Source organism: Nerophis ophidion, linkage group LG06, assembly GCF_033978795.1.
Source record: "Nerophis ophidion isolate RoL-2023_Sa linkage group LG06, RoL_Noph_v1.0, whole genome shotgun sequence".
Taxonomy (NCBI): Eukaryota; Metazoa; Chordata; class Actinopteri; order Syngnathiformes; family Syngnathidae; genus Nerophis; species Nerophis ophidion.
In genome coordinates, this window is record NC_084616.1 from 37,560,024 (window position 1) to 37,584,070 (window position 24,047).

Below are 24,047 nucleotides of genomic sequence, written 5' to 3' on the forward strand. Positions count from 1 at the left end.
AATGTATGTGAGTTTTAGCAGAATAAGGTATTTTGGAAAGAATCACAAATACAAATATTAGATTTTACTGGCCTCATATTGGTCACACTCAAAATGACAGTTTTTGAAACATAACTCCAAAAATACACATGCAAAATGTCTAATAATGCCTGAAGAAATGCATCTTCGAGAGTTTTCCTGAAAAAAAAAACATTTGGTAAGGTTTGCAAAAACAAAGTTTGATTTGTTACTCAATTTGACAGTAATGTACTTAGAATCCTGAGATAATGCGAAAAAAGCAATAAAAATGAATTCAAACATAATTCCTAATCTAAACGTGCAAAATGTCTAAAAATGCCTGTGATATTAAATACATGTGAGTTTTACTAGATACAGTTGTTTTTCAATGGTTTGCAAATACAAAAATGAGGTTTTACTCAATATGACTGTATACTGTAACACTCAATATGACAGTTATTTAAACATAACTCCTACACCACACATGAAAAATGGCTAATAATGCCTGAAATAATGCATCTTTGGGAGTTTTACTCGAAACATATGCTTTTTTAAATCTTGCAAATGCAAAAAGTAGTTTTTTACTCAATATGACTATAATAGTCTTAGAATCCTGAGATAATGCGAAAAAAGCAATAAAAATGTATTCAAACATAACTTCTAAGCAACACATGCAAAATGGCTAATAATGCCTAGAGATATGTTTTTTTGTTAGTTGTACTAGAAAAATGATCTTTTGTAAGGTTTGCAAAGACAAAAGTTAGTTTTTTTATTCAATATAAGAGAGAAGTTAAGTCCCTACCTTTAGTCAAAAGTGATTTATGACCCCTCATAAACAATGATTTATGACCCCTCAAGGTCAAAGGTCAATGATTTATGAGGGGTCAAGTTCAAAGGTTAATGATTTATGAGGGGGTCAAGGTTAAAGGTCAAAGTCAAAGGTCAGGTTCAAATGTCAGGTTCAAATGTCAAGGTCAAGTGGGTGTGGCTTACCCGGAAGAGGGTGGAGTTAAGACCTGCGGTGGGAGTGGTTAAACCAGGAAGAGGGTGGAGTTTTAAACAGAAAGAGGGCAGAGTTAAGACCTGCGGTGGGAGTGGTTAAACCAGGAAGAGGGTGGAGTTAAGACCTGACAGGGAACAGAGGAGGGTTCAGTTTTTTTTAAGAAAGCAATGTCATCTGAGCAGCATGTGACCATATATTTGATAGTTTAAATGTTTACGATCGTTTGAAACAACTTCCAGATTTCGATGTATTGATGGCTGGGAATGTTACGTGTGGAGATGTGGACACGCACGCACTTCACACACACACACACACACACACACACACACACACACACACACACACACACACACACACACACACACACACACATTCGTACGCACTGTTATTACCATGTTATTAGACATTGTCTTAGTCATTATTTGGAGCTTTATACGTTAGCGTAAAGACTTTGTTCGATTCGGTCATGATTTGTGAAACGCCTGTTTCGATTGATAAAAATAATAAAACTTACATTGACGCTCCGCAAAAAAGTCGAGTGTTTCTAAATCGTATTCAGTTTTCAGCTAAAAGAAAGAAGAGACGGAAGCCCTTTCTCGATATTTTCATCGTTATCTACCGTGGATTGGGAAGTTTTTGGTGGACACGCACACACGCACACACACGCACACACACACACACTTCACACACACACACACACACACACACACACACACACACACACACACACACACACACACACACACACACACACACACACACACACACACACACACACACACACACACACACACACACATTCGTACGCACTGAAACAACTTCCGTACCTCACGAAAACATATTTAAACAGATGGAAAAAACTATCGCAGAACACAGTGTCACGTAGCAACTGGTCTTTACGGTCGTTTGAATCAACAGGTCAGTTTGGGGGACAAAAGGAGGGTTCAGTTTTTACTGACTTCCCATCTGACAGTTTAAATGTTTATGACCGTTTGAATCAACAGGACACGCACGCACACACACACACACGCACGCACACACACACACACACACACATACACACACACACGCACACACACACACACACACACACACACACACACACACCATTACCTCTGCTTTACCATGTTATTAGACATTGGTTTAACTCCATTTAAGCATTTAAACGTTAAAAGCATTGCACTTGTACGACGTTGTAATACTTTTTTTTTACCAGCCGATGACGACGAAGTGAAAGACGATGAACTTTGCTTAAACAGTCTTACAAAGTTGGAAGATGATTATCGAGGTGTGTTTAAACCTTCGAATTATTTAATATTGTGTGTATTCATTATTTTGTTTTATAGAGGATTTGCCGTAAGATCCTAACGCGATCGTTTTAACACAATCGCAGTCTGGTGAGTCAAATGATTCTCATTTTACAAGAAAAAAAACATGCGGTATACAATACATATATACATATATTTACTTACATCTCCGGCTCGCTGGTCTCCCTTAAAGCTGGCGGGTCCGTCAACGGCCGTTCCAGGCAGAGGAGAAGGCTTGATTGTGCCAAAGACTCCAGACATCGAATCCTTGCTCCGAGGGGAAATCATCGAAAACGACGGTGAATGTCCAACAGGCACCCGCTGTAAGTTTTTCTCGTTTTCTGTAAGCTTTTTTAAGATTCTCAGGAGCTTTAAAGAGCTCCTCTCATTCCAATGTCTTTCGCTCAAATGAATTTCGCGCCTAAGGGGAATGGGCGGGGACTGATTCCGGAGGTGGGCGGTTGTTTCCGCCAAGCAACCTTCTGGTTGAAATGGAGTGTGGATCAAGATGGATCCCTACTCTATATTCTTTTATTTAACCCAATGTTTTTTAAATACGTGTATAATGCTTTATATCCTATGTGTTGTGAATTCCATCCTACAATATCTTCCAAGGAACCCAAAGAAATGTTACCACACCTCCCGCTTTATTTATTCTATAGATTGCCTGAACTATTTCATAAACTAAATCTTGTCTTGTTTCTGATGCTATGTTTTTTATGCTCATCAATGCACTGTTGGACTGCGAGCACACAACTACTTTCCTTGCTTTGTTTTCCTCTATCCAGTTAACTGCCATATAAATTGCTACCAATTCCTCCGTAAAAACAGATAGTTTATCACTGATTATTTTATTTAATACTATGTTTCCTTGTGGGATAACTGCTACAGCTCTTACCTTTATTTTTTTTTATATAGTTTTTGATGCATCCGTATATATCATATCTCAATCCATTTTTCTATCCGGTAACTATTTAAATTTCTATTCTTTAGTAATTGCATGTTTTCTTTTGGGTTATCAAACATCCACGGTGGTATTGCAGGCATTGGTACTGTAGGACTAACTTTAATATTGTCAATTTTAACTTTATTACATATGTCTCCTATAATCCACCCAAAACTATTCTTTTTTGTTTTCTCTTTTTCTTGGCAGATTGGTAACACTGGACAAGTCGGATATCCTTGCTTGGATCCTTTTAAAGTTGCCCGATAAACTGCTGAGAGTTGATCTCTCCTCTTGTCCAAAGGTTTTTCGTTCATTTTTACTTGTAATACTGGCACTAGGGTTGATGTAGTAGCTCCACAACATAACCTTAAAGCCTGTGACTGGATCCGGTCTATTTTCCCAAGTCATGTTTTTGAAGCAGATTGGTAAATAATGCATCCGTAATCAATAACAGATGGAATTAAAGTTATAAATATATACATGTATTGTTTTCAACGTTAACCTATCAGCCCCCCAATCATTACCCCTCAAAGACCTCATTATATTTAACACCTTTTTACTTTTTCCCCTATTTTTTTATTTTCCGGAAGGAACACTCCTGAAGGAATAAATAAAGTACTATCTAATCTAATCTAATCAAATCTATTTTGCTGATGTGGGTTGACTAGTTCATATTTTTATCAAACCATATTCCTAAATATTTAAATACTTGTACCTCTTCTATATTTTCACCTTAGAGTTTTTATTTGGAGCTTGTTTGGTACTTTTGTCTTTGTAAAATGTATGACTTTTGTCTTTCCAACAGAGAATCTTAAACCTCAAGCCGTTCCCCAGTCTTGAACATTATTTACCACTTTGTTAGTTTTTTGATTATTTCTTTTGACTCTAAATAATATACTAGTCTTTCATTAATCTTTTTTTTTTTCCATTACTTTTCCCCAAATTTATAATTTCCTGCCTCTTCCGGGTCTTACCCTGACTTGCATATTGGAATTGTTACCGCTAATTTTCCCCTCTGGCGGTCATTCTCCTTCTTCATATATCCTGTCATATCATTTCAAGACCACTTCTTTGACGATGCCACCTAAGTTTTTGATCATTTGATAACCCGCTAGGTCTTTCCCCGGTGACGTATTTTTAACCTTTTTCAAAATTCGAACCATTTCATTCAAAGAAAATGTCATATCCATAGTGTTGGTAAAGCTATTATCGTTGTCTTCCATCATTTCCCCAATATTTAAACTCATTGTTTTTTCTCTCTTTTGTTTTTCCACATTTCTCAAATTATCATTACTGTGCACTTTAACACATTTTTTTTGCTAAAGGTTCTGCTGTTTCTTTACCCGTGACTACATCTTCTTTAATAAATGTGGCACATCATCCTCTTTACCCTTCATTCCTATCTTTACGAATCGTTATATATCCTTTTATTATAAAGTTTAATTTTGGCTTCAGCCCTGTTTCTTGAATACAAATTATACATGGTTTAGTTTTCATATTTTTAATATATCCCTTTAATTCATGTTCGGTTGCTATCAAACTTCTGGCATTCCACCGGACCATTAACAGGGTGTTGGAATGTGGTGACATGACTCCGTCACGTCTACTCTCCGTAGTACAGCTTGCACCCGGTACCAAGATAGTTCTTTCAACAACTTTGATGCTGCTTTGACAATTATTTTGATCTTCTCAGTCTTATTTTTACTTTCATTTTGTATCAAAGCTGAGTTGTGCTCTCTGGTTTATTTTGCAAATGAACCGACAGAACATGATCATGTACAAGACTCGCCTACCCACAATGCACTGCAACCCAACGCTCCTGGTCGGATGTTTTTTTCGGGGTTCATGGAGAGATGCGGTAAAGAGTGGTAGCCAAGACACACGGTCACACACGGTCACACACGGTCACACACGGTCACACACGGTCACACACGGTCACACACGGTCACACTCGGCAATTATTTTGACCTGGGGAGCAGATATAGAGGAAAAAAAATTTGTCTGGGGGGCCGGGATATCTGATTTTCAGGTACAAAAAACTTCACAATGACACAAAATAAACACAACAGTTAAACCTCACACTAAAAACAAGACATTGACTTGTACGTTCAAAAGACAGAATAGAACAAGTCAAGACATGCAATGCCATCTACAAAATGTTATGTAAATGTTAGTCATTACACACGCGGCTATGGTTTTGATGTATTTGTTGCAGACATGTTTACGTCAAGTAACATCACATGGTTCCATTTGCACCTTTCAACAAATCTGAAAAGGAATATTAAGAAGTAAAACTTATATTTAATCCTACCTCTTCTCCGAGCACACGGTGACCGTACATACGGGTCGAAAAATGTTGACCTAATTCAGCATTTCTCAAAGTGTGGGGAATAGAGACATGACAGGTGGGGCGCGAGGAAAGGGAGGAAATTTTTTATTTTTGATTTTTTTTTTACTATGCTTTCATTTTCTATACACACTGTAAATCACTTTGTGATTCTGTCTGTGAAATCCGCCGTATAAATAAATGTAAATTACTTATTTTTCCTGTAGGCTTTAAATTTCTCGGCAGGAGCGAAAGTTTGACAGACATAGCAACAGTAACTTTTGCAGGCAGGTCTAAGAGGAACAAACTTTCGCGCGGATGGGTAGCAGGCTAATGTGCGAACCACAATTACACAAAATGGATACATTTGCAACTCGCACCTCAAAGGTCTGCGGAGAAACAAAAATATGATGGGTCTAATCAACCAAAAAGTCAACCTAAAAGAAAATATGGCGAAGGGTATCTTGCTCTTGGATTCACGGCAGCGGAGGTGGGGGCAGAGGAGAGACCCCTGTGTGTTCTTTGTCTAAAACGGCTAGCAGCAAACAGCATCAGGCCCAACAAAGTAAAGAGACAACTCGAGACCACACATGATGTCCAATAAATTGTTTTGTTGGGGCGATGGGGGTAGGTGGGCCTTGAGTCTAAAGTGGTGATGACAGAAAAAAAAAAAAGTTTGAGAAGCCCTGACCTAATTGTACGGATCTCACTTTAAACGGCAAACCGATCATTTAAATGTTTTCACTTTTGAATATGAAACGAGGAGTAAAATGTACAATGTACAATATTATCAATTATTTCACAAGGACATGTTTTAAGGATATTGTACAGTATCATTAAATCTAAAATGAATGTGATCACTTTCAGGATCATTTTATTTTTAGCCAGTAAACAACTGTTATGTACTTTTGAATCGGGTTTTCCCCTTTAAATAACAAAAATTATAGAATTTTACAATATTCATTATTATTAAATATTAAATGTGCCAACTAGTTTTACGGCATACATCATTCCCCCTTTACCCATTTGTTAAAAAGACGAAAGTTGATGCGAACGCCTACGTGCTGTCAGAAAACTAAAATAAGAAGAATGCCTTTGTGCAATTACTGCTAATAAATCAATCAATAAAATGCATCAGTCAAATAGTACAGGCAACTTCGTTAACATGGAGCCACAGACAATTTCATTCAAAAAGTCCCAATTGCTAACATAAAGATACAACAACAAATAAAGGCAAAGAAGGCCTAGTAGGTAATTACAACATCAGACAAAGTATTAAAAATGTCGGTCCAATAACTGCACAGGGATGGGCAGAGCCAAAACATGTGTAGCAAGTAAGCTGGAGACTGTTGACACTGAAATAAGGCTATATGTGGCACAGATACAAGATTTATAAACTCTACTTAAAGCCCCACTTAAGAATTTTCAGTTTTGGTTTATATTGGCCGCACCAGTGAACCAAAGCGATGGCGTTTTCCCAAAAGCAAAACCACATTTACCATGAGGACTAGCGCATATAGCGTCCAACTGACACGATAATGCCACAATGATTCTGTATTACTGAACTTTCCACAGTAGGAACCTACATTCGTTTTCTACCACTTATTCCCTTTTGGGGACGTGGGGGTCGCTGGCGCCTATCTCAGCTACAATCGGGTGGAAGGAGGTGTACACCCTGGACAAGTCGCCATCTCATCGCAGGGTCAACATAGATAGACGGACAACATTCACACCAACCTACATATTTTACTCAAACCTTATATTTGCAGTTTGAAGTCACTGCATTGTTTTTTTCCTTGTACAGTTCTTTTGAGTTTGTTGCGTGGTTGGTCAGTGTGGAACTGCAAAGTATCGCGCTGGTGGGTATTTATTGCTACCACACAAATTTCCAGTAGCTAAAATTAGTATTATTATTCTGATTTGAGCATTGAAAGTCACTTACTAGTTTAGCAGGAACAGATCCAAAGCAGCATTGGTCTAAAATCTCTTGTCTTTTGACCTCACGCAAGTTAGTGAAAGTCATGCCATTGTTGATCCTTGATTGTCCCTCCCTTTTTTTTTTTTTGAAAACCCGATTCAAAAGTACATAACAGTTGTTTACTGGCTAAAAATAAAATGATCCTGAAAGTGATCACATTCATTTTAGATTTAATGATACTGTACAATATCCTTAAAACATGTCCTTGTGAAATAATTGATAATATTGTACATTGTACATTTTACTCCTCGTTTCATATTCAAAAGTGAAAACATTTAAATGATCGGTTTGCCGTTTAAAGTGAGATCCGTACAATTAGGTCAGGGCTTCTCAAACTTTTTTTTTTTTCTGTCATCACCACTTTAGACTCAAGGCCCACCTACCCCCATCGCCCCAACAAAACAATTTATTGGACATCATGTGTGGTCTCGAGTTGTCTCTTTACTTTGTTGGGCCTGATGCTGTTTGCTGCTAGCCGTTTTAGACAAAGAACACACAGGGGTCTCTCCTCTGCCCCCACCTCCGCTGCCGTGAATCCAAGAGCAAGATACCCTTCGCCATATTTTCTTTTAGGTTGACTTTTTGGTTGATTAGACCCATCATATTTTTGTTTCTCCGCAGACCTTTGAGGTGCGAGTTGCAAATGTATCCATTTTGTGTAATTGTGGTTCGCACATTAGCCTGCTACCCATCCGCGCGAAAGTTTGTTCCTCTTAGACCTGCCTGCAAAAGTTACTGTTGCTATGTCTGTCAAACTTTCGCTCCTGCCGAGAAATTTAAAGCCTACAGGAAAAATAAGTAATTTACATTTATTTATACGGCGGATTTCACAGACAGAATCACAAAGTGATTTACAGTGTGTATAGAAAATGAAAGCATAGTAAAAAAAAAATCAAAAATAAAAAATTTCCTCCCTTTCCTCGCGCCCCACCTGTCATGTCTCTATTCCCCACACTTTGAGAAATGCTGAATTAGGTCAACATTTTTCGACCCGTATGTACGGTCACCGTGTGCTCGGAGAAGAGGTAGGATTAAATATAAGTTTTACTTCTTAATATTCCTTTTCAGATTTGTTGAAAGGTGCAAATGGAACCATGTGATGTTACTTGACGTAAACATGTCTGCAACAAATACATCAAAACCATAGCCGCGTGTGTAATGACTAACATTTACATAACATTTTGTAGATGGCATTGCATGTCTTGACTTGTTCTATTCTGTCTTTTGAACGTACAAGTCAATGTCTTGTTTTTAGTGTGAGGTTTAACTGTTGTGTTTATTTTGTGTCATTGTGAAGTTTTTTGTACCTGAAAATCAGATATCCCGGCCCCCCAGACAAATTTTTTTTCCTCTATATCTGCTCCCCAGGTCAAAATAATTGCCGAGTGTGACCGGTGTGTGACCGTGTGTGACCGTGTGTGACCGTGTGTGACCGTGTGTGACCGTGTGTGACCGTGTGTCTTGGCTACCACTCTTTACCGCATCTCTCCATGAACCCCGAAAAAAACATCCGACCAGGAGCGTTGGGTTGCAGTGCATTGTGGGTAGGCGAGTCTTGTACATGATCATGTTCTGTCGGTTCATTTGCAAAATAAACCAGAGAGCACAACTCAGCTTTGATACAAAATGAAAGTAAAAATAAGACTGAGAAGATCAAAATAATTGTCAAAGCAGCATCAAAGTTGTTGAAAGAACTATCTTGGTACCGGGTGCAAGCTGTACTACGGAGAGTAGACGTGACGGAGTCATGTCACCACATTCCAACACCCTGTTAATGGTCCGGTGGAATGCCAGAAGTTTGATAGCAACCGAACATGAATTAAAGGGATATATTAAAAATATGAAAACTAAACCATGTATAATTTGTATTCAAGAAACAGGGCTGAAGCCAAAATTAAACTTTATAATAAAAGGATATATAACGATTCGTAAAGATAGGAATGAAGGGTAAAGAGGATGATGTGCCACATTTATTAAAGAAGATGTAGTCACGGGTAAAGAAACAGCAGAACCTTTAGCAAAAAAAATGTGTTAAAGTGCACAGTAATGATAATTTGAGAAATGTGGAAAAACAAAAGAGAGAAAAAACAATGAGTTTAAATATTGGGGAAATGATGGAAGACAACGATAATAGCTTTACCAACACTATGGATATGACATTTTCTTTGAATGAAATGGTTCGAATTTTGAAAAAGGTTAAAAATACGTCACCGGGGAAAGACCTAGCGGGTTATCAAATGATCAAAAACTTAGGTGGCATCGTCAAAGAAGTGGTCTTGAAATGATATGACAGGATATATGAAGAAGGAGAATGACCGCCAGAGGGGAAAATTAGCGGTAACAATTCCAATATGCAAGTCAGGGTAAGACCCGGAAGAGGCAGGAAATTATAAATTTGGGGAAAAGTAATGGAAAAAAAAAAAGATTAATGAAAGACTAGTATATTATTTAGAGTCAAAAGAAATAATCAAAAAACTAACAAAGTGGTAAATAATGTTCAAGACTGGGGAACGGCTTGAGGTTTAAGATTCTCTGTTGGAAAGACAAAAGTCATACATTTTACAAAGACAAAAGTACCAAACAAGCTCCAAATAAAAACTCTAAGGTGAAAATATAGAAGAGGTACAAGTATTTAAATATTTAGGAATATGGTTTGATAAAAATATGAACTAGTCAACCCACATCAGCAAAATAGATTTGATTAGATTAGATTAGATAGTACTTTATTTATTCCTTCAGGAGTGTTCCTTCCGGAAAATAAAAAAATAGGGGAAAAAGTAAAAAGGTGTTAAATATAATGAGGTCTTTGAGGGGTAATGATTGGGGGGCTGATAGGTTAACGTTGAAAACAATACATGTATATATTTATAACTTTAATTCCATCTGTTATTGATTACGGATGCATTATTTACCAATCTGCTTCAAAAACATGACTTGGGAAAATAGACCGGATCCAGTCACAGGCTTTAAGGTTATGTTGTGGAGCTACTACATCAACCCTAGTGCCAGTATTACAAGTAAAAATGAACGAAAAACCTTTGGACAAGAGGAGAGATCAACTCTCAGCAGTTTATCGGGCAACTTTAAAAGGATCCAAGCAAGGATATCCGACTTGTCCAGTGTTACCAATCTGCCAAGAAAAAGAGAAAACAAAAAAGAATAGTTTTGGGTGGATTATAGGAGACATATGTAATAAAGTTAAAATTGACAATATTAAAGTTAGTCCTACAGTACCAATGCCTGCAATACCACCGTGGATGTTTGATAACCCAAAAGAAAACATGCAATTACTAAAGAATAGAAATTTAAATAGTTACCGGATAGAAAAATGGATTGAGATATGATATATACGGATGCATCAAAAACTATATAAAAAAAAATAAAGGTAAGAGCTGTAGCAGTTATCCCACAAGGAAACATAGTATTAAATAAAATAATCAGTGATAAACTATCTGTTTTTACGGAGGAATTGGTAGCAATTTATATGGCAGTTAACTGGATAGAGGAAAACAAAGCAAGGAAAGTAGTTGTGTGCTCGCAGTCCAACAGTGCATTGATGAGCATAAAAAACATAGCATCAGAAACAAGACAAGATTTAGTTTATGAAATAGTTCAGGCAATCTATAGAATAAATAAAGCGGGAGGTGTGGTAACATTTCTTTGGGTTCCTTGGAAGATATTGTAGGATGGAATTCACAACACATAGGATATAAAGCATTATACACGTATTTAAAAAACATTGGGTTAAATAAAAGAATATAGAGTAGGGATCCATCTTGATCCACACTCCATTTCAACCAGAAGGTTGCTTGGCGGAAACAACCGCCCACCTCCGGAATCAGTCCCCGCCCATTCCCCTTAGGCGCGAAATTCATTTGAGCGAAAGACATTGGAATGAGAGGAGCTCTTTAAAGCTCCTGAGAATCTTAAAAAAGCTTACAGAAAACGAGAAAAACTTACAGCGGGTGCCTGTTGGACATTCACCGTCGTTTTCGATGATTTCCCCTCGGAGCAAGGATTCGATGTCTGGAGTCTTTGGCACAATCAAGCCTTCTCCTCTGCCTGGAACGGCCGTTGACGGACCCGCCAGCTTTAAGGGAGACCAGCGAGCCGGAGATGTAAGTAAATATATGTATATATGTATTGTATACCGCATGTTTTTTTTCTTGTAAAATGAGAATCATTTGACTCACCAGACTGCGATTGTGTTAAAACGATCGCGTTAGGATCTTACGGCAAATCCTCTATAAAACAAAATAATGAATACACACAATATTAAATAATTCGAAGGTTTAAACACACCTCGATAATCATCTTCCAACTTTGTAAGACTGTTTAAGCAAAGTTCATCGTCTTTCACTTCGTCGTCATCGGCTGGTAAAAAAAAAGTATTACAACGTCGTACAAGTGCAATGCTTTTAACGTTTAAATGCTTAAATGGAGTTAAACCAATGTCTAATAACATGGTAAAGCAGAGGTAATGGTGTGTGTGTGTGTGTGTGTGTGTGTGTGTGTGTGTGCGTGTGTGTGTGTATGTGTGTGTGTGTGTGTGTGTGCGTGCGTGTGTGTGTGTGTGCGTGCGTGTCCTGTTGATTCAAACGGTCATAAACATTTAAACTGTCAGATGGGAAGTCAGTAAAAACTGAACCCTCCTTTTGTCCCCCAAACTGACCTGTTGATTCAAACGACCGTAAAGACCAGTTGCTACGTGACACTGTGTTCTGCGATAGTTTTTTCCATCTGTTTAAATATGTTTTCGTGAGGTACGGAAGTTGTTTCAGTGCGTACGAATGTGTGTGTGTGTGTGTGTGTGTGTGTGTGTGTGTGTGTGTGTGTGTGTGTGTGTGTGTGTGTGTGTGTGTGTGTGTGTGTGTGTGTGTGTGTGTGTGTGTGTGTGTGTGTGAAGTGTGTGTGTGTGTGCGTGTGTGTGCGTGTGTGCGTGTCCACCAAAAACTTCCCAATCCACGGTAGATAACGATGAAAATATCGAGAAAGGGCTTCCGTCTCTTCTTTCTTTTAGCTGAAAACTGAATACGATTTAGAAACACTCGACTTTTTTGCGGAGCGTCAATGTAAGTTTTATTATTTTTATCAATCGAAACAGGCGTTTCACAAATCATGACCGAATCGAACAAAGTCTTTACGCTAACGTATAAAGCTCCAAATAATGACTAAGACAATGTCTAATAACATGGTAATAACAGTGCGTACGAATGTGTGTGTGTGTGTGTGTGTGTGTGTGTGTGTGTGTGTGTGTGTGTGTGTGTGTGTGTGTGTGTGTGTGTGAAGTGCGTGCGTGTCCACATCTCCACACGTAACATTCCCAGCCATCAATACATCGAAATCTGGAAGTTGTTTCAAACGATCGTAAACATTTAAACTATCAAATATATGGTCACATGCTGCTCAGATGACATTGCTTTCTTAAAAAAAACTGAACCCTCCTCTGTTCCCTGTCAGGTCTTAACTCCACCCTCTTCCTGGTTTAACCACTCCCACCGCAGGTCTTAACTCTGCCCTCTTTCTGTTTAAAACTCCACCCTCTTCCTGGTTTAACCACTCCCACCGCAGGTCTTAACTCCACCCTCTTCCGGGTAAGCCACACCCACTTGACCTTGACATTTGAACCTGACATTTGAACCTGACCTTTGACTTTGACCTTTAACCTTGACCCCCTCATAAATCATTAACCTTTGAACTTGACCCCTCATAAATCATTGACCTTTGACCTTGAGGGGTCATAAATCATTGTTTATGAGGGGTCATAAATCACTTTTGACTAAAGGTAGGGACTTAACTTCTCTAATATAACAGTGTAACTGTCATACTAAATATGAAAGGTTTATAATCATAACTCCAAAGCCAAATATGAAATCTGTCTTAAAAAGCCTTTAATATTGAATTTATGTAAGTTTTAGCAGAATAAGGTATTTTGGAAAGAATCACAAATACAAATATTAGATTTTATTGGTCTCATATCGGTCACACTCAAAATGACAGTTTTTGAAACATAACTCCAAAAATACACACGCAAAATGTCTAATAATGCCTGAAGAAATGCATCTTCGAGAGTTTTCCTGAAAAAAAAACATTTGGTAAGGTTTGCAAAAACAACATTTGATTTGTTACTCAATTTGACAGTAATGTACTTAGAATCCTGAGATAATGCGAAAAAAGCAATAAAAATGTATTCAAACATAATTCATAATCCAAACGTGCAAAATGTCTAAAAATGCCTGTGATATTGAATACATGTGAGTTTTACTAGATACAGTTGTTTTTCTATGGTTTGCAAATACAAAAATGAGGTTTTACTCAATATAACTGTATACTGTAACACTCAATATGACAGTTATTTAAACATAACTCCTACACCACACAGGAAAAATGGCTAATAATGCCTGAAATAATGCATCTTTGGGAGTTTTACTCGAAACATATGCTTTTTTAAATCTTGCAAATGCAAAAAGTTGTTTTTTACTCAAAATGACTATAATAGTCTTAGAATCCTGAGATAATGCGAAAAAAGCAATAAAAATGCATTCAAACATAACTTCTAAACAACACATGCAAAATGGCTAATAATGCCTAGAGATATGTTTTTTTGTTAGTTGTACTAGAAAATTGATCTTTTGTAAGGTTTGCAAAGACACAAGTTATTTTTTTTATTCAATTTAACAGTGTAAATGTCATCCTAAATATGAAAGGTTTATAATCATAACTCCAAAACCAAATATGAAATTTGTCTTAAAAAGCCTTTAATATTGAATGTATGTGAGTTTTAGCAGAATAAGGTATTTTGGAAAGAATCACAAATACAAATATTAGATTTTACTGGCCTCATATTGGTCACACTCAAAATGACAGTTTTTGAAACATAACTCCAAAAATACACATGCAAAATGTCTAATAATGCCTGAAGAAATGCATCTTCGAGAGTTTTCCTGAAAAAAAAAAACATTTGGTAAGGTTTGCAAAATCAAAATTTGATTTGTTACTCAATTTGACAGTAATGTACTTAGAATCCTGAGATAATGCGAAAAAAGCAATAAAAATGAATTCAAACATAATTCCTAATCTAAACATGCAAAATGTCTAAAAATGCCTGTGATATTGAATACATGTGAGTTTTACTAGATACAGTTGTTTTTCAATGGTTTGCAAATACAAAAATGAGGTTTTACTCAATATGACTGTATACTGTAACACTCAACATGACAGTTATTTAAACATAACTCCTACACCACACATGAAAAATGGCTAATAATGCCTGAAATAATGCATCTTTGGGAGTTTTACTCGAAACATATGCCTTTTTAAATATTGCAAATGCAAAAAGTAGTTTTTTACTCAATATGACTATAATAGTCTTAGAATCCTGAGATAATGCGAAAAAAGCAATAAAAAAGTATTCAAACATAACTTCTAAACAACACATGCAAAATGGCTAATAATACCTAGAGATATGTTTTTTGTTAGTTGTACTAGAAAAATTATCTTTTGTAAGGTTTGCAAAGACAAAAGTTAGTTTTTTTTATTCAATATAACTGTGTAACTGTCATACTAAATATGAAAGGTTTATAATCATAACTCCAAAACCAAATATGACATTTGTCTTAAAAAGCCTTTAATATTGAATTTATGTAAGTCTTAGCAGAATCAGGTATTTTGGAAAGAATCACAAATACAAATATTAGATTTTACTGGCCTCATATTGGTCACACTCAAAATGACAGTTTTTGAAACATAACTCCAAAAATACACATGCAAAATGTCTAATAATGCCTGAAGAAATGCATCTTCGAGAGTTTTCCAGAAAAAAAAAAATTGGTAAGGTTTGCAAAAACAAAAATGAGGTTTTACTCAATATAACTGTATACTGTAACACTCAATATGACAGTTATTTAAACATAACTCCTACACCACACATGAAAAATGGCTAATAATGCCTGAAATAATGCATCTTTGGGAGTTTTACTCGAAACAAATGCTTTTTTAAATCTTGCAAATGCAAAAAGTTGTTTTTTACTCAATATGACTATAATAGTCTTAGAATCCTGAGATAATGCGAAAAAAGCAATAAAAATGTATTCAAACATAACTTCTAAACAACACATGCAAAATGGCTAATAATGCCTAGAGATATGTTTTTTTGTTAGTTGTACTAGAAAAATGATCTTTTGTAAGGTTTCCAAAGACACAAGTCAATTTTTTTATTCAATTTAACAGTGTAACTGTCATCCTAAATATGAAAGGTTTATAATCATAACTTCAAAACCAAATATGAAATTTGTCCTAAAAAGCCTTTAATATTGAATTTATGTGAGTTTTAGCAGAATCAGGTATTTTGGAAAGAATCACAAATACAAATATTAGATTTTACTGGCCTCATATTGGTCACACTCAAAAGGACAGTTTTTGAAACATAACTCCAAAAATACACATGCAAAATGTCTAATAATGCCTGAAGAAATGCATCTTTGAGAGTTTTCCAGAAAAAAAAACATTTGGTAAGGTTTGCAAAAACAAAATTTGATTTGTTACTCAATTTGACAGTAATGTACTTAGAATCCTTAGATAATGCGAAAAAAGCAATAAAAATGTATTCAAACATAATTCATAATCCAAACGTGCAAAATGTCTAAAAATGCCTGTGATATTGAATACATGTGAGTTTTACTAGATACAGTTGTTTTTCAATGGTTTGCAAATACAAAAATGAGGTTTTACTCAATATGACTGTATACTGTAACACTCAATATGACAGTTATTTAAACAGAACTCCTACACCACACATGAAAAATGGCTAATAATGCCTGAAATAATGCATCTTTGGGAGTTTTACTCGAAACATATGCTTTTTTAAATCTTGCAAATGCAAAAAGTAGTTTTTTACTCAATATGACTATAATAGTCTTAGAATCCTGAGATAATGCGAAAAAATTAATAAAAATGTATTCAAACATAACTTCTAAACAACACATGCAAAATGGCTAATAATACCTAGAGATATGTTTTTTTGTTAGTTGTACTAGAAAAATGATCTTTTGTAAGGTTTGCAAAGACACAAGTTAGTTTTTTTTATTCAATATAACTGTGTAACTGTCATACTAAATATGAAAGGTTTATAATCATAACTCCAAAACCAAATATGACATTTGTCTTAAAAAGCCTTTAATATTGAATTTATGTAAGTCTTAGCAGAATCAGGTATTTTGGAAAGAATCACAAATACAAATATTAGATTTTACTGGCCTCATATTGGTCACACTCAAAATGACAGTTTTTGAAACATAACTCCAAAAATACACATGCAAAATGTCTAATAATGCCTGAAGAAATGCATCTTCGAGAGTTTTCCAGAAAAAAAAAAAATTGGTAAGGTTTGCAAAAACAAAAATGAGGTTTTACTCAATATAACTGTATACTGTAACACTCAATATGACAGTTATTTAAACATAACTCCTACACCACACATGAACAATGACTAATAATGCCTGAAATAATGCATCTTTGGGAGTTTTACTCGAAACAAATGCTTTTTTAAATCTTGCAAATGCAAAAAGTTCTTTTTTACTCAAAATGACTATAATAGTCTTAGAATCCTGAGATAATGCGAAAAAAGCAATAAAAATGTATTCAAACATAACTTCTAAACAACACATGCAAAATGGCTAATAATGCCTAGAGATGTGTTTTTTTGTTAGTTGTACTAGAAAAATGATCTTTTGTAAGGTTTGCAAAGACACAAGTTAGTTTTTTTTTCAATATAACGATGTAACTGTCATACTAAATATGAAAGGTTTATAATCATAACTCCAAAACCAAATAGGACATTTGTCTTAAAAAGTTTTTAATATTGAATTTATGTAAGTTTTAGCAGAATCAGGTATTTTGGAAAGAATCACAAATACAAATATTAGATTTTACTGGCCTCATATTGGTCACACTCAAAATGACAGTTTTTGAAACATAACTCCAAAAATACACATGCAAAATGTCTAATAATGCCTGAAGAAATGCATCTTTGAGAGTTTTCCAGAAAAAAAAACGTTTGGTAAGGTTTGCAAAAACAAAATTTGATTTGTTACTCAATTTGACAGTAATGTACTTAGAATCCTGAGATAATGCGAAAAAAGCAATAAAAATGTATTCAAACATAATTCATAATCCAAACGTGCAAAATGTCTAAAAATGCCTGTGATATTGAATACATGTGAGTTTTACTAGATACAGTTGTTTTTCAATGGTTTGCAAATACAAAAATGAGGTTTTACTCAATATGACTGTATACTGTAACACTCAATATGACAGTTATTTAAACAGAACTCCTACACCACACATGAAAAATGGCTAAAAATGCCTGAAATAATGCATCTTTGGGAGTTTTACTCGAAACATATGCTTTTTTAAATCTTGCAAATGCAAAAAGTAGTTTTTTACTCAATATGACTATAATAGTCTTAGAATCCTGAGATAATGCGAAAAAAGCAATAAAAATGTATTCAAACATAACTTCTAAACAACACATGCAAAATGGCTAATAATGCCTAGAGATATGTTTTTTTGTTAGTTGTACTAGAAAAATGATCTTTTGTAAGGTTTGCAAAGACACAAGTCAATTTTTTTATTCAATTTAACAGTGTAACTGTCATCCTAAATATGAAAGGTTTATAATCATAACTTCAAAACCAAATATGAAATTTGTCTTAAAAAGCCTTTAATATTGAATTTATGTGAGTTTTAGCAGAATCAGGTATTTTGGAAAGAATCACAAATACAAATATTAGATTTTACTGGCCTCATATTGGTCACACTCAAAATGACAGTTTTTGAAACATAACTCCAAAAATACACATGCAAAATGTCTAATAATGCCTGAAGAAATGCATCTTTGAGAGTTTTCCAGAAAAAAAAACATTTGGTAAGGTTTGCAAAAACAAAATTTGATTTGTTACTCAATTTGACAGTAATGTACTTAGAATCCTGAGATAATGCGAAAAAAGCAATAAAAATGTATTCAAACATAATTCATAATCCAAACGTGCAAAATGTCTAAAAATGCCTGTGATATTGAATACATGTGAGTTTTACTAGATACAGTTGTTTTTCAATGGTTTGCAAATACAAAAATGAGGTTTTACTCAATATGACTGTATACTGTAACACTCAATATGACAGTTATTTAAACAGAACTCCTACACCACACATAAAAAATGGCTAATAATGCCTGAAATAATGCATCTTTGGGAGTTTTACTCGAAACATATGCTTTTTTAAATCTTGCAAATGCAAAAAGTAGTTTTTTACTCAATATGACTATAATAGTCTTAGAATCCTGAGATAATGCGAAAAAATTAATAAAAATGTATTCAAACATAACTTCTAAACAACACATGCAAAATGGCTAATAATACCTAGAGATATGTTTTTTTGTTAGTTGTACTAGAAAAATGATCTTTTGTAAGGTTTGCAAAGACACAAGTTAGTTTTTTTTATTCAATATAACTGTGTAACTGTCATACTAAATATGAAAGGTTTATAATCATAACTCCAAAACCAAATATGACATTTGTCTTAAAAAGCCTTTAATATTGAATTTATGTAAGTCTTAGCAGAATCAGGTATTTTGGAAAGAATCACAAATACAAATATTAGATTTTACTGGCCTCATATTGGTCACACTCAAAATGACAGTTTTTGAAACATAACTCCAAAAATACACATGCAAAATGTCTAATAATGCCTGAAGAAATGCGTCTTCGAGAGTTTTCCAGAAAAAAAAAATTGGTAAGGTTTGCAAAAACAAAAATGAGGTTTTACTCAATATAACTGTATACTGTAACACTCAATATGACAGTTATTTAAACATAACTCCTACACCACACATGAACAATGGCTAATAATGCCTGAAATAATGCATCTTTGGGAGTTTTACTCGAAACAAATGCTTTTTTAAATCTTGCAAATGCAAAAAGTTGTTTTTTACTCAAAATGACTATAATAGTCTTAGAATCCTGAGATAATGCGAAAAAAGCAATAAAAATGTATTCAAACATAACTTCTAAACAACACATGCAAAATGGCTAATAATGCCTAGAGATGTGTTTTTTTGTTAGTTGTACTAGAAAAATGATCTTTTGTAAGGTTTGCAAAGACACAAGTTAGTTTTTTTTTTCAATATAACGATGTAACTGTCATACTAAATATGAAAGGTTTATAATCATAACTCCAAAACCAAATAAGACATTTGTCAAAAAAAGCCTTTAATATTGAATTTATGTATGTTTTTGCAGAATCAGGTATTTTGGAAAGAATCACAAATACAAATATTAGGTTTTACTGGCCTCATATTGGTCACACTCAAAATGACAGTTTTTGAAACATAACTCCAAAAATACACATGCAAAATGTCTAATAATGCCTGAAGAAATATATCTTCGAGAGTTTTCCTGAAAAAAAAAACATCTGGTAAGGTTTGCAAAAACAAAATTTGATTTGTTACTCAATTTGACAGTAATGTACTTAGAAACCTGAGGTAATGCGAAAAAAGCAATACAAATGTATTCAAACATAATTCCTAATCCAAACGTGCAAAATGTCTAAAAATTCCTGTGATATTGAATACATGTGAGTTTTACTAGATACAGTTGTTTTTCAATGGTTTGCAAATACAAAAATGAGGTTTTACTCAATATGACTGTATACTGTAACACTCAATATGACAGTTATTTAAACATAACTCCTACACCACACATGAAAAATGGCTAATAATGCCTGAAATAATGCATCTTTGGGAGTTTTACTCGAAACAAATGCTTTTTTAAATCTTGCAAATGCAAAAAGTATTTTTTTTACTCAATATGACTATAATAGTCTTAGAATCCTGAGATAATGCGAAAAAAGCAATACAAATGTATTCAAACATAACTTCTAAACAACACATGCAAAATGGCTAATAATGCCTAGGGATATGTATTTTTGTTAGTTGTACTAGAAAAATGATCTTTTGTAAGGTTTGCAAAGACACAAGTTAGTTTTTTTATTCAATATAACAGTGTAACTGTCATACTAAATATGAACGGTTTATAATCATAACTCCAAAACCAAATATGACATTTGTCTTAAAAAGCCTTTAATATTGAATTTATGTAAGTGTTTGCAGAATCAGGTATTTTGGAAAGAATCACAAATACAAATATTAGGTTTTACTGGCCTCATATTGGTCACACTCAAAATGACAGTTTTTGAAACATAACTCCAAAAATACACATGCAAAATGTCTAATAATGCCTGAAGAAATGCATCTTTGAGAGTTTTCCAGAAAAAAAAACATTTGGTAAGGTTTGCAAAAACAAAATTTGATTTGTTACTCAATTTGACAGTAATGTACTTAGAATCCTGAGATAATGCGAAAAAAGCAATAAAAATGTATTCAAACATAATTCCTAATCCAAACGTGCAAAATGTCTAAAAAGGCCTGTGATATTGAATACATGTGAGTTTTACTACATACAGTTGTTTTTCAATGGTTTGCAAATACAAAAATGAGGTTTTACTCAATATGACTGTATACTGTAACACTCAATATGACAGTTATTTAAACATAACTCCTACACCACACATGAAAAATGGCTAATAATGCCTGAAATAATGCATCTTTGGGAGTTTTACTCGAAACATATGCTTTTTTAAATCTTGCAAATGCAAAAAGTAGTTTTTTACTCAATATGACTATAATAGTCTTGGAATCCTGAGATAATGCGAAAAAAGCAATAAAAATGTATTCAAACATAACTTCTAAACAACACATGCAAAATGGCTAATAATACCTAGAGATATGTTTTTTTGTTAGTTGTACTAGAAAAATGATCTTTTGTAAGGTTTGGAAAGACACAAGTTAGTTTTTTTTATTCAATATAACTGTGTAACTGTCATACTAAATATGAAAGGTTTATAATCATAACTCCAAAACCAAATATGACATTCGTCTTAAAAAGCCTTCAATATTGAATTTATGTAAGTTTTAACAGAATCAGGTATTTTGGAAAGAATCACAAATACAAATATTAGATTTTACTGGCCTCTTATTGGTCACACTCAAAATGACAGTTTTTGAAACATAACTCCAAAAATACACATGCAAAATGTCTAATAATGCCTGAAGAAATGCATCTTCGAGAGTTTTCCGGAAAAAAAAAATTGGTTAGGTTTGCAAAAACAAAATTTGATTTGTTACTCAATTTGACAGTACTATACTTAGAATCCTGAGATAATGCAAAAAAAGCAATAAAAATGTATTCAAACATAATTCCTAATACAAACGTGCAAATTGTCTAAAAATGCCTGTGATATTGAATACATGTGAGTTTTACTAGATACAGTTGTTTTTCAATGGTTTGCAAATACAAAAATGAGGATTTACTCAATATGACTGTATACTGTAACACTCAATATGACAGTTATTTAAACATAACTCCTACACCACACATGAAAAATGGCTAATAATGCCTTAAATAATGCATCTTTGGGAGTTTTACTCGAAACATATGCTTTTTTAAATCTTGCAAATGCAAAAAGTAGTTTTTTACTCAATATGACTATACTAGTCTTAGAATCCTGAGATAATGCGAAAAAAGCAATAAAAATGTATTCAAACATAACTTCTAAACAACAAATGCAAAATGACTAATAATGCCTAGAGATATGTATTTTGGTTAGTTGTACTAGAAAAATAATCTTTTGTAAGGTTTGCAAAGACACAAGTTAGTTTTTTTTTTCAATTTAACAATGTAACTGTCATACTAAATATGAAAGGTTTATAATCATAACTCCAAAACCAAATATGACATTTGTCTTAAAAAGCCTTTAATATTGAATTTATGTAAGTTTTAGCAGAATCAGGTATTTTGGAAAGAATCACAAATACAAATATTAGGTTTTACTGGCCTCATATTGGTCACACTCAAAATGACAGTTTTTGAAACATAACTCCAAAAATACACATGCAAAATGTCTAATAATGCCTGAAGAAATATATCTTCGAGAGTTTTCCTGAAAAAAAAAACATCTGGTAAGGTTTGCAAAAACAAAATTTGATTTGTTACTCAATTTGACAGTAATGTACTTAGAAACCTGAGGTAATGCGAAAAAAGCAATACAAATGTATTCAAACATAATTCCTAATCCAAACGTGCAAAATGTCTAAAAATTCCTGTGATATTGAATACATGTGAGTTTTACTAGATACAGTTGTTTTTCAATGGTTTGCAAATACAAAAATGAGGTTTTACTCAATATGACTGTATACTGTAACACTCAATATGACAGTTATTTAAACATAACTCCTACACCACACATGAAAAATGGCTAATAATGCCTGAAATAATGCATCTTTGGGAGTTTTACTCGAAACAAATGCTTTTTTAAATCTTGCAAATGCAAAAAGTATTTTTTTTACTCAATATGACTATAATAGTCTTAGAATCCTGAGATAATGCGAAAAAAGCAATACAAATGTATTCAAACATAACTTCTAAACAACACATGCAAAATGGCTAATAATGCCTAGGGATATGTATTTTTGTTAGTTGTACTAGAAAAATGATCTTTTGTAAGGTTTGCAAAGACACAAGTTAGTTTTTTTATTCAATATAACAGTGTAACTGTCATACTAAATATGAACGGTTTATAATCATAACTCCAAAACCAAATATGACATTTGTCTTAAAAAGCCTTTAATATTGAATTTATGTAAGTGTTTGCAGAATCAGGTATTTTGGAAAGAATCACAAATACAAATATTAGGTTTTACTGGCCTCATATTGGTCACACTCAAAATGACAGTTTTTGAAACATAACTCCAAAAATACACATGCAAAATGTCTAATAATGCCTGAAGAAATGCATCTTTGAGAGTTTTCCAGAAAAAAAAACATTTGGTAAGGTTTGCAAAAACAAAATTTGATTTGTTACTCAATTTGACAGTAATGTACTTAGAATCCTGAGATAATGCGAAAAAAGCAATAAAAATGTATTCAAACATAATTCCTAATCCAAACGTGCAAAATGTCTAAAAAGGCCTGTGATATTGAATACATGTGAGTTTTACTACATACAGTTGTTTTTCAATGGTTTGCAAATACAAAAATGAGGTTTTACTCAATATGACTGTATACTGTAACACTCAATATGACAGTTATTTAAACATAACTCCTACACCACACATGAAAAATGGCTAATAATGCCTGAAATAATGCATCTTTGGGAGTTTTACTCGAAACATATGCTTTTTTAAATCTTGCAAATGCAAAAAGTAGTTTTTTACTCAATATGACTATAATAGTCTTGGAATCCTGAGATAATGCGAAAAAAGCAATAAAAATGTATTCAAACATAACTTCTAAACAACACATGCAAAATGGCTAATAATACCTAGAGATATGTTTTTTTGTTAGTTGTACTAGAAAAATGATCTTTTGTAAGGTTTG

The 24,047-nt window shown here is 33.8% G+C and overlaps 2 long non-coding RNA genes across 2 annotated transcripts; one reads left to right on the forward strand and one right to left on the reverse strand.

Annotated features, from left to right (window-relative positions):
* Positions 1-942: 942 nt before the first annotated feature.
* LOC133553934 (uncharacterized) lies at positions 943-3,726 on the forward strand. Its single transcript, XR_009807016.1, has 3 exons — positions 943-2,397; positions 2,501-2,630; positions 3,461-3,726. It is a non-coding gene; the product is annotated as an uncharacterized LOC133553934 (long non-coding RNA).
* Positions 3,727-10,421: 6,695 nt separating this feature from the next.
* Positions 10,422-13,218, reverse strand: LOC133553935 (uncharacterized). The gene is made up of 3 exons (XR_009807017.1): positions 11,751-13,218; positions 11,518-11,647; positions 10,422-10,687 (listed from the first exon to the last, which is right to left on the reverse strand). It is a non-coding gene; the product is annotated as an uncharacterized LOC133553935 (long non-coding RNA).
* Between the last annotated feature and the right edge of the window lie 10,829 nt (positions 13,219-24,047).